At 32.3% G+C, this 9,013-nt stretch overlaps 1 protein-coding gene across 6 annotated transcripts in view; it reads right to left on the minus strand.

The window, feature by feature from the left end:
- by (focal adhesion protein tensin) overlaps nt 1-8,067 on the minus strand; it is a 572,440-nt gene extending 564,373 nt beyond the window's left edge. For 4 of the 6 annotated variants that reach the window (XM_074132643.1, XM_074132642.1, XM_074132647.1 and 1 more), the window contains exon 1: nt 7,868-8,066. The gene's annotated coding sequence lies outside the window, so the exon portion shown is untranslated. Of the gene's footprint in view, nt 1-7,867 lie in introns of all 6 variants that reach the window. The other 2 variants (XM_074132644.1, XM_074132635.1) reach the window with 1 other exon arrangement.
- Between the last annotated feature and the right edge of the window lie 946 nt (nt 8,068-9,013).

Consider the following 9,013-nt stretch of genomic DNA (forward strand, 5'->3'; position numbering starts at 1 on the left):
ATAGAGTATATTTAAGAAGTATTGTTCTTACTCTAACGGTAAATGAAAATTTATGGTTCAATTAATAAATGCTTAGATGTTAAGTATATGTGAAATGAGTTTGCTTTAAATTCCGCCGTCTCACATCAATTTCCTGCCCAAGCTAGCTGATAGTTTTTAATTATTCCTTCATTTTTCGCAATGAATGAAACGAAAAAGGCCAACCCATGTTGCAATATTTAGTGCTGCCTTAAATAGGTGTTGTTTCTGCCACAAAGTACACTATTCCCTGTTAGAACTAGCTGATAGTCCCTAATATTTAGTAGTTTTTCGTAATAGGCAAACTGAATTAGGTCTACTGTTCTAAAATACACTACTGGTTTACATACAGGTTGTCTTTTTCTCTTTGTACTTCCTGATTATTCCTCCATTCCTTACAATTTCCGGAACGTTTGAAAATGAAAAGTGCCTTCTTTGGTTGTAGTAGTGAAAGCTAGCTTAAGTAGCCACTCAGGTCATTATAAAAAAAAAAAACTTTTCCTGGTTTAAACCTTAGGTTTCCTTCGCTAAACACCCATATTTTGGTCAAACAAATTAACACGTATAATTTTCTTTAATTTTCATAATTAAAGAAAGAAAGTAGAGGTTCTATACCATTAACAAAATTGAATTCAGACCGAAAAAGCTGTTATCGTTTCCGAACAACCTCCTTTTCCGCTCCAATCAGATGCTAATTTCTAATTTTTCCCACTTTTCCCCCAATGATTTAAATGAATAATATCAATCCCAGTTTTTGTAATTTCGAGCTGGCCTGTATAGTTCCTCCCCTTACCGGAAACTCCCTTTATCTGGCCAAACTAGCACCAATTTCCTTATATCTCCATTGTTTGTCGCATTAAGCGTGTAAAAAATTACCCTTTATCATTTCTAATATCTAAATCCATGGTAGGGATTGGCCAGCAGGAGTATACTGCCAGCCAATCAGACCCGAAATCCCAATTTGAGATCACATTGCTTCCCTTATAATAATAAAAATTGAAAAAATACATTTTACTATTCCCGTACAAAATTTATGTAATGTACAGACAATAAATTAGTTACAGGTATGTCTGATTATATGTAAACTGAAAATTGAGAGCACAATTTCATCACAGAGATGTAACATATTTTATTGACAAGAACTAGAGAAACGATATACTTAAGAAAGTTTGCAAAACTTAGTTTGCACGCCATAACTATTATAAGTAGAGTAGACTATATGGTAAACTTAATTTGAATGTTACGTAGTAACTGAAGTTCAACAATTTCAAATACATAAAGTGGAAATTTATTATTTCTTCTTCTCGGTTTCAAGTAATCAATAACTAAGAATTGCTGTTCATTCTTTTTGGTGACTGATTCATAGTTTCAGTAGGATGAAAAAAATAGTTGCCATTTCAGTCGTGATACATTTATTCTGCCGAGCTTTCGACCTAGGGACAGACCAGTCTATGAACAGACAAGACAGAAGACACACCAACCCTATAATGTAAAAATATTACTTTGTAAACTAGCCCTGAAGATGACCTAGTCCCTAGGTCAGAAAGCTCGGCAGAATGAATGTATCACGACTGAAATGGCAATTATTTTTTCATCCTATTAATAACTAAGAATATATAAGCACCTATTTCGTGAATTATGATCAGTATTAATGAATAAAATGCATCAATGAACAGAATATCTTCAGTTTTGTTCAGCACTATTTTCAACGTTTTAAAAAAACGTCTTTGATGTCGCACACAAGTGGCTCCATTATGCGCTCAAGCTTAACAACTCTACACAAGAAAAGCGTAAGAAATCTAAGAAAACCTTTAATAATAAACAAATTATGACGAAATATAAGAAAAAAAAGGAATAAATCTATCCAGATATCGTGCAGAGAAAAAGTAAGAAAACTCATGAAACTTTTAAGTGAAGCTTCTAATAAATTCACCGATCAGTACAAGTGAGTCAGATTGTATAACTTCATGGGAGAAAAACCATGAATCATCAATGAAATAAACATGGGATGTCTACTGCTAAACCGGGTAAAGAGAGAAAGATTTCCTGTCAAATAAAAGGAACGTAGTCAATGGAAAATTGAAGGTAATAGAACAAGATTAGTTCCAGAAGGTTGTAACTTATTTTCACTTGTTTCAACAAAATGGTTCAGGAATCATTAAAATTACTGCAAAGAAAATCAATCTATTGTTGGAGAATTTGTCTAAAAAAAAAAAAATGTTTAAAAAGGTTTTAATATCAGAAAATTTAATTAAGTCTCTAATTAGTTAAGATTAAACAAGATTCAAGATTTTTAAAAGAGAATTATTAAGTTCAATTTGTTTTCTTTAGATTAAAAGAAGAACAACTTTGTCACCTTTACTTTCAATTTAATCAAACACCTGTAGCTGGAAAAGCAAAACCAAAACAAGTTTCTAAAGAAAGAAAAACCGCTTAGATGGTGCTTTAATTTTCACCTAAAGTCGGGTCTCTAAACTTTACCACTTTTTTTTTTCTTTACTTATAAAACAATCAGACCACTTATTTGTCAAAGAGTAAGTACAAAGAGGAAACTTGAGAACAAAGATTTGGAGGAAACAAAATCAGAGAGAACAAAGCAGAGAGAGGAAAAATCAGAAAGAAAATCTAATTAAGTGAATTGAAACTTTTTTTTTAATTAAATTTTTCCCAAAGTCTAGTAGCAATTTCCAAAAGAAAATACTATAAATGTTACAACTTAAGGAATAAATACTTTTAAATTAATGAACAGAGTTCAATTTGAGACAAAAAGTACTGCATAAAATGGTGTGCGCGAGGAGTTCTGACTGAAGACAGAACTCGTCAGCAGCGACCACAAATGTGACTTTACGGACTGGCTTTTCAAATTAATATTTGGTTTTCCATTTCGCCAGCTGGCAATACGCCTCTATCCACTAATATTTCGCTGATCATTTCCCATGGACAATTTTCTTTTTAGATATAATGCAGATAACTGCAAATTTAAGTTTGGTATCTCTCAACTGTCACTTCAATACCAATAAAAGATCTTAATGCCTCTGGCACTATCAAATATGTAAAAAAGCATTTAAAATTCTTAAATTTAAATAAATTCGGAATAAATAAATAAACAATTTACAGAATCAGTGTCTCCTGGTTCCAAATTTTATCCTTAGGATGGTGGGGGGCCCCTAAGGTTTAATCCGATGAGCTTCCATGTATAGAGACCAATTTTAGATTCATTTTAAGAAGTGAAGTGCGCTATATTGCTATGACATGTGGAGTAGAGTAGACTAACATAATTCCTCTAGACCTGGCTTCATTTTGGTACAGAGTGACTCCTTCAAAAATTAAGTTCCGAACAAACGTAGTTCCAAAGTATTGAAGCATCATTATAGCCAGATCTTCACTTAACGAAATCCTAAAGTCTTCTTATGAATGAAAAAATACGGGCATCTAAAAAAAATAAATAAAAAAGTATTATGGATTACAATTATTACTTTAGTGTTGTAATAGAGATAGTTGATGTGAGCAACCCTATTTGGGCTTGGCGAATCTACACAGGCACACTCAAGTTCATCATCTCACACACAAAAATACACTGACACACTTGATGCCCTTTTCAGATGCTCTCATTCTGCAACTAAACATTTCACGTACTGACTTAAGGACCACTTAAGGGGGATATAATTGATTTATTAAACCACTTCCTCTTTGATTTACGGTCTAAAATGGACAGAACTGAAATCCTGCACTTTTGCACATGGCTCTCAGATAGCCCTGTTAAAAAGGAAAAACCAATGTACTTTACCACCTTCAACATCTGACAAGAAAAAACAGCGAAGGGATTTCTTGACACGCCAACTCATCTTTCACCTCTTTAATCGGTGAACCTTCGCGTCCAGAAATCTTAACTAAAAAAAAAAGCCGAAAGTTAAATTAAATGATGCCAAACTTCCGATGAAAGAAGTCAAATAAATTTTTACTGAACTCAAATCACATGCTGAAATTTTAAAAATCACTTACCGAAAATTACTGATCAGATAATAACTATTGCCAATTTATATTGATATTTTTAACTATATCCTTCATAAATCAAATAATCACCATAAATTTGAATGTTGAATGTTAACAAATTAAGCAAACAATGGTTTTTAAAAAGCCAACTCTCTGCCATAATCGAATAAATAACTCTGCTATTATTTTTGGTCCATTCTCATTCCTCATCACAACTCCTCTTCCCAATCAGTCTGTCCTGGATAGGATACAACTCTCCATCAATTTCCACAACACATAAAACAGTATAAAATCCACTTTATGGACGCCAACAACAACAACGTTTATAAATGCTTTCTACCATCAGCTGTATTAGTTAAGTTTTTTGCCGCCATATTTTAGCAATTTATTGACAGCCGCTGGTTTGGTCAATTAAATATTGAAAATATTCATGGACCAGTAAATAAGCTGCATTTTTTTGTTTTTATCAACAATGATCACAATGAAAACAAATCGAATATTACCTATCTCACTAATACTCACATGAGAGTGTACTTGAGGGAAAACCTTGTTATCTTTGTCAACTAACCGTTAAATAAATTCTGGGATGGTTATCTATAAGTGCGATAAAAATGACAACATAACAGAAATAAATTATCGTAACCTAATATTTTTCAAGGTTACAGTTAAATTTGTCCCCGTTTTTTTAATTAGAGACTTCTTTTTGTTTTTGATAAGATTTTTTGTTATTCATGAATGAATCTAAACAGAAGTTCAGCAACTTCTGGACTTCCTCTTTCAACGATTCTCATATAAGTAGAAAGGAAATATTTCACGGATTTACTCCGCAGTTCAGAAAAAGAGTTCAAACGAGAATTGTATCAATTAACTTCAGTACTTAGCTTTCCCAATTAAAAGAAAATTTAAAAAAATGAGGTTTTCCACAACCTTTCTGATAGAATTACACTAAAATGTATTTTAAAAATCTAGTTATCCTCCTACGGCCACCTTAAAAAACAATTCCCATTTAAAACTGTTCGGTGTGACAGTTGCATTAAGGTTGATCGTCAAAAACTGCACAAAAAAAGCGTAATCTTGAAAGCAATCTAACTTTTTGGCCCCTTTTGCTATAAAATTTTATAATTCCTCAAGTTTTTTGTGAAATAGAGAGCTTTTATGAAGTGTAACTTTTTTTAAAACATTGCAGATCAAATGGATTGCGTGAAATAAAAGTTCTAGAATAACATGCACGTAATCAGTGATTGTTAGCATTTACAGAAAATCGTCCAAGTCATTTTCATGAAAATTACCGAAACCTGTAGAAACTATTTAGGTAATTCGCATTTCTGGGTTAGGCCATTACCTTCATATTCGACTAAATGACTTTCAACTAGGTCTTGGACGACAGCGCGATTGAATGTATGACCGAGAATGGACGAATAGCGCGAATGAATGTACAGAGCTTCCAGAAATAAATGATTAGCATGAACGAATACACAGAAAGACCGGGAATAGATGAGACAGCGCGAATGAATAAAAATGCCAGGAATGAAAACTTCGATCGTGTTAAGGGGAATCCTTCCTGCACAAACTTAACAATTCCAAAACCCACCCGAGAGAGTGGATCCGAGCGGCAATTTGGTATCCAAAACCTGTGTGAATGCAAATGTGACGGTAACAGCTTTACGTTTAGAGAGGAGTGAACTAAATTGAATAATCCATGCTCCCTTAAATTTAATTATGGATGAACAGTGTTTCAATGGATTATTTAATGGCTACGAATGTTTTTGTTTGTTAATAATATATTTCTGGTTATGGATGTATGCAGTGGTTATAAAATATTCATATGAATGTAAGATTGTTCAAGATTGGATGCTATAAGTTGATAGGACTGTCAAATCTTGGTATGTCCAGGTGCTGTTTTTTTAATTCTTATTTTTAACTAAATTTAATCAAGAATCAATCAATAATGTTCAATACACTAAAAATTCAGATCAAAAAACGTATTGCTTTGTCGTCCTTCTAAAGCCTAATAAAACTTCAGTAAAAATGTTCGAATCAAAGTTACAATTCGAAATGTTTAAAAATTAATATGTTTTAATTTTTACACAATCTACGTGTACAAAGATGTTTATGCTATAAGTTCGTCACCTTTAAGTAGATCTTAATGTAAGGAATCAAAGTTTCAATTACACTAAAACTGATTGATGAAGTTAATGGTCAGACCTATAAACTAATTCCTTAAAATAAATTAAATGAAAACTAGGCCTTTACTTGTAGCATGATTTATATGTTTTCGTATATACCAGAATTAAGAGCTTAATTCTTGAATACTGTACCTCTAGACTTCTGAGCAATGAAGAAGCATCTTTTTTACGTTATCTATAATACGAATTCCATTCTAGGGGTTTCACTATAATTTGTTACTGTTCTATTCAAGCTTAAAATGTCTGCATTAATATGTCTAAAATTGAATAATCAGCTAAGGTATATATAAGAACATTAATAACACTAAGTTTCTGTAGTATGATAAATGTCAACTAAACAAGACGGAAAAAAAATATCGTTTAGCTGATCTAAGCACGTCAGTTTATTATAGCTGCTATAATCATGTAATATTAGAGTTAAAATATAATCAAACTTATAGCTATTATGGCTAGCTAATAGAGCATGATAGAGCAATTATTAAAGGTTGAATTAAATTGGAAGATATTGCTGAACATCAAACTAGGACAGTTTCAACCATGAACACTCCCACGACTTACTACAAAAATTAAACTTTTCATTTCATTTACAAACGTACTTAAAACTTAAGTGTATTGTTTTTCTTGTTCAGCGGGCTTTAAAACATGTTTTGAAGGATGTAAACTCGAATCTTTTTTTAAGAGAAATAAAATATAATAAAATGAAAAACCGCTGCAGGCTTTAAACTTTATTTACTGTTTACTTTTAGCCATGATAGCAACATTAGACAGGCTGTTCGCTAGCTAAACTCAGCAACCGAAACTGCTATATGAGGGATCTGCGCTGTTTTTCAAATAGCTTCCGACATAAAGCCTCTGCCGCTATATATATACATTTATATGTATATATACATTTATATGTATACGATACTAATTTTTCACATGAATTCATTGAACATAAAAAGCGAAAATGGAAATTGTTCAGAATATTTTATCAATTTTTCCAAATTTTCTCGATAAAAGTATTGAAAGATTTTTGAAAATAGTGAAAGTGAAATTTTCCATCTAAATCTAATACATATCTAATCAAAATGGATACAAAATTTCGAACAATCTTAGAATAAAGAAAACAGAACAATTTGGATATGATTATAAGATAAAAATCATTGCAATTTACTTCCGTTTTTAGAAACTTCAATTTTGGATTCTTCAAATTTCTGATAAAATTTCAAAAATTCGGAAGAAAGAAGTGTGCACAACGTTTAAGCCTTAAAAATCAAGCCCTAATTTTGATAAATGTTAAATTTGAAAAACACCTAAAAGTGCCAGAAATATTTTCAAGACAAAAATTAGGAGATTCAATAGAAATATACAGAAGGAATAATAGACAATCGTGATAAAAATTAACCAGTGTTCAACTATAAATTAGATCTGCTACTAATAGCTGACAATCCTGTGATGCGACTATGTTGCCTCTAACGAGGGAACACTGTCCGGCGGTAGGCAGTGCTCTGGCAAAAGCGCCGGGCACCAATGACCTCAGATGTTGACGCGCCTAAAATTAAAAAAAATAAATTCTATCGAAACAAAAAAATTTATGGCGTTAAATTAATTTAAAATATGGTTTAAATTTGAAGTAATTACCAGAAATAAAGAAACATTTAAAAATAAGAAAGACAGTATATTTAACTCACCCTTTAAACAGTTTTTGTGTAGAAGCAATATCCAAGTTTACACAGAAGCACTATTTAGGGTGTTTCAAATTTTAAAACACAAATATATATAAACTTTTTAAAAAATATATTATCGCGAACGACGTAGATAAACATGAAAAAAAAAAAAACGGGAATCTTTACACACACTTCCCGACTACCGACCCTGATATCACGGGGCCCGGGATAGTACTGAAAAAGAGGCGGTATATACCGGCGAACTTCCACTCTAGTAAATCTACCCACCAACCGCCGTCAGCTGCACGATGAACGGCGTATCTTGCCGACTGCACTCGAACAATGTACGCAAGATAATTATTACAAATAACTAGATAATTTTCTAAATTGGTTAACCAATTAAACAGACAACGCAAACAAATTTTTTGGGGGGGATTAAAAGGATTTTTATAAATGGAAAAAATTTAATTAATTTTTTTTAGAAGGATTACGTGGGAAGAAGGATAGGAATCCAGGATGACCTCATTCCCTGTTCTGTTGGTTTAACCCTGCTGCATATCTGGCTTTATTGGGCCGCCTTCCTGGATGTAAACAAATGAAAATCTGGGATGAAACAGTCACTAACTTCTTTCTTCGGACTATTGTAGCACTCGTCACTTATTTAATAAATCTTAGAAGGATTACGTACAGTAATCGCCTATTTTTGGGGCCTAGGGTTAACGTCCAACAACCAAATACATAATGTCTTGGTCTGCGGCGATATACATACTTGAATATTAATTTAAAAAAAAAAAAAAAATTAGCAACTCGCGGGATTTGAACTGGGAATCTTCTACTTACAATACCACTCTTTATAACCAACTACACCCACACTCGGAGCAATAGCGAACATACCAAATCTTCGAACATGGATTTTTCCACCACAGGTAATGCTTAGGTATCTAATAAAATGCCAGGAACAAGAATAGTCAATTTGGAAACATGCAGCATTAAATTGATCGGATAAATAAATTGATAAATTAAATTAATCGGAAGGATTAGATTCTCTGAATGTTTTGAAGGGCTTCGCGGAGCCCTACATTTCGACTACATAAGTCTAGATCGATCTCAGAAGTGTTTTACCCTGAATTAGTTTGTTTAGAGCAGATAAATAAATAATTAAGCCTATAA

This window comes from Rhodnius prolixus, unplaced genomic scaffold (genome assembly GCF_049639745.1).
Source record: "Rhodnius prolixus isolate KJV_2025 unplaced genomic scaffold, Rpr scaffold_4, whole genome shotgun sequence".
In the NCBI taxonomy this organism is placed as follows: domain Eukaryota; kingdom Metazoa; phylum Arthropoda; class Insecta; order Hemiptera; family Reduviidae; genus Rhodnius; species Rhodnius prolixus.